Source organism: Octodon degus, unplaced genomic scaffold (genome assembly GCF_000260255.1).
Source record: "Octodon degus isolate 3935 unplaced genomic scaffold, OctDeg1.0 scaffold00012, whole genome shotgun sequence".
In the NCBI taxonomy this organism is placed as follows: domain Eukaryota; kingdom Metazoa; phylum Chordata; class Mammalia; order Rodentia; family Octodontidae; genus Octodon; species Octodon degus.
The window spans coordinates 8747997-8751027 of record NW_004524588.1 but is presented as its reverse complement, the minus strand read 5'-3'; the positions used below and the strand labels follow the sequence as shown (position 1 = coordinate 8751027).

The window sequence follows — 3031 nt, the reverse complement described above, 5'->3', positions numbered from 1 at the left end:
GGAAATGTGATTTGCTCTGTCATGCAATTGTGGGGAGTGGAAGGGCAGAGCATTGAAATCTAGGTAGCCAAGCTGACTAAATATTTATTGAAAAAATAATAAATGGATGAATGAATAGAATTGCCTTCTCACTGCCAAAGATTTAATTGGTTAGATCTCATAGGAAATTAGATTTAATACCTCTCTTCAATAGCAGTGGATGCTATTAAATCTAATGCTTTCCCTACAAATGTAGTACTGGTTTCTGTATTACTACTATCTAATTATCAGCTAATTTTAGACATGCGTGGTGATCTGTTGTATTATAAAGAAATGATAAACAAAAAGCTTTACTGTCAGAATGCCAAAAATATAAAGCCTCTGATGTGTTAATTGTACTTAGCTATATGTTCAGATACCAACTCTCCCAATCTCCTCTCTGATTTGCATGAACTTATGTCAATTATAAAAAGGATGCTGCACAGACATTTTTAAATATATAAAACTCTATTGACCATAGAGTCAATTTTCTTCAATTTTTTCCATCAATTTTAAGAAAAATGAATTTTTCTTAAAATAAAATTTTTAAAGAAAAATTTCTGAAGTTTTTGCTCTATTTTTAAAAGAGTGATCATAAATAAGTGAGAGTGAAGTGGTAGACAATTTGTAATTGGAATAGTGGGATTACACAAACAACTGATCCATATACTGGCAGAGTTTAAAACAATAGATGCAATAAAGCTTTTTTAATGCTAATTGTTTTATTTTTGCTTGGTAATGGGATATAGATCCCTTAGCCAAAAGGGTCAAATGTTTTCATGATTAATTTGTCTGACTTTAAATATTTAAAGATGTTCCCAGAATTCTTAGTGTGTTTTAACCTACAAAACATGTTAAAGATTTGTTTATTGCACATAAATACATTTTAATAGTAGCAAAGTTTAGTAAACATAGGAAAAGAAACAGGCTCTGTAGAGCAAGCTTGGGGCAAGCTCATGTAAGTAAAGAAATGCACCCCTCACCCTGAGGGTAGACCAACAATGCACAGGAGAACATAGTGGTCATAAATACATTGAAGGCTAGTTTCCAAAATTAATTAAATAATTTGAGTCAGATATTTAATTCTGAGACATTTGTAAACATTGGTTAAATTAAGTACCCCTTGAGATATTTTGCCAAATTACACTCGTATTTCAACTACAATAGTAAAAACAGTATTAGAGTATTTAAATAATTTTATTTTATTCTATATTAGTTATGTAAGAATAGATTATTTGTTCTATTAATTTTTTTTAATTGTTAACTCCCTGTTTTCTATTTTTCTTTATTTAGCTTAGGAATGGCTGTCTCTACTACTCCAGGAAAACAAGATGGATTGAATTAGACATTAATTTGCTATATAGTAGAATCTTCATATCTAAAGACTCTAATACTCAGATTTTAGCATTTGCAAGAGATCTGGAGTGCAGGGGACATAGCATACATACCTGCCCTGGAAGTTCAATGTCCGTATTTTGGTTCCTGGTACCACCAGAGAGAGAGAGAGAGAGAGAGAGAGAGAGAGAGAGAGAGAGAGAGAGAGAGAGAATCGATCAGGAGTCTGTAGCCTAAAATAAATAGCAATTTTGTTAAAGCATATAAGCCATGAGGGCCGTGTCAGAAGTGAGTAGAACACCATAGCCAGTTGGAGTTTCTTTCGACATTTCTTTCTTTTTTATTCTCCTTCTATTTTAGGGAAGGGTCTACAGGGTATTTAGGGTCTCACTACTAGATCCTACTCCTAGTGATCTGTCTGTTTACAGGCTCCCAAGAACTGGAATTACAGGGGCGCCCACCACTCCCAGTCTCAATTGCCAGCTTGCCAGTGGGGACAGGACCGGTGAGGCACGCCCATCTTTGGACATTTCTTGCATTCTGTGCAATGCATTTAGCAAAATCAACACATTATGCGTATTTGTTTCCTCTTCTGGAGGTTTCACATAGTAATAACAAGAGTTTCATGAAGTTTAAAACATGAAATCGAATTGGGATGGGCAATAACTCTCTAAATAGCAAAAATTAGAGTTTATCCCAGGCATTACATGGTAAGTTTATACATACATCCTAGTATGGAACATACTTGGTGTAATATGTGCTATGAAAAAAAAAATAACAACAACAACAGGGGCTTCGGAGCTCGGCTGTGGAGGGTGCGTGGGTGCCATGTCCGGCCGCGAAGGTGTCAAGAAGAAGCCCCTGAAGCAGCCCAAGAGACAGGCCAAGGAGATGGACGAGGAAGACAGAGCGTTCAAACAGAAGCAAAAGGAAGAGCAGAAGAAACATGAGGAGCTAAAAGCGAAGGCAGCGGGAAGGGGACCCCTGGCCGCAGGTGTAATTAAGAAATCTGGCAAAAAATAAACTGTTCCTTGTGTGTGCAATGAAGGTGACCCTGGATTCCATTCCTATTCAGATATCTGGATGCCCTGCCATAGCAGCTCTTGACACCTATAACTACAGTGAAGTGTGTTCTTGGAGTCTGTTGTACATGCAAGAATAAAATTTTATAAAAAAAAAAAAAAACAAAGAAGAAGAAGAAAGAAAGTTAAAACAACAACAACAACAACAACAACAACAACAACAACAACAGAAAAACCACTTGGTATGTTCCACCTGGTCATCTAAGCTGCATGCTGGTAATGGAGATATCTAAGCGCTGCTGACTTGCCATGAAAAATATTCTAAGCAGCTCGTTTGGTGAAAGTCTTGCACTGACGAGCTCTCCAGGAATTTTAGTATGACCAAGCACTTTATCAACAGAGCACTCAAAAAAGGAATAGATGGCCTGATGTACAAACTTGTCAGAGCAAACAGAACGAAGGGGGGCCGCGTGGTTTAGTTACACAGAGAATGCCTGACAACAGGAGGAACGTTTTGCGCTTTATTTTTTCAGCTGTGTAAGGCATAGCTGTAGGCCATCTTTCCATGACGCAGCTGCTTCTGGCACCAGAGAAATAATATGTATGAGTTTAAAGAGATGTTATGATCCGGCTTACAGGCCTGAAAAACTATCATT

General features: G+C 37.0%; 1 pseudogene; it reads left to right on the top strand.

Annotated features, from left to right (window-relative positions):
- Positions 1-2181: 2181 nt before the first annotated feature.
- On the top strand, positions 2182-2376 carry LOC111815176 (annotated as a pseudogene).
- The last annotated feature ends 655 nt before the right edge of the window (positions 2377-3031 follow it).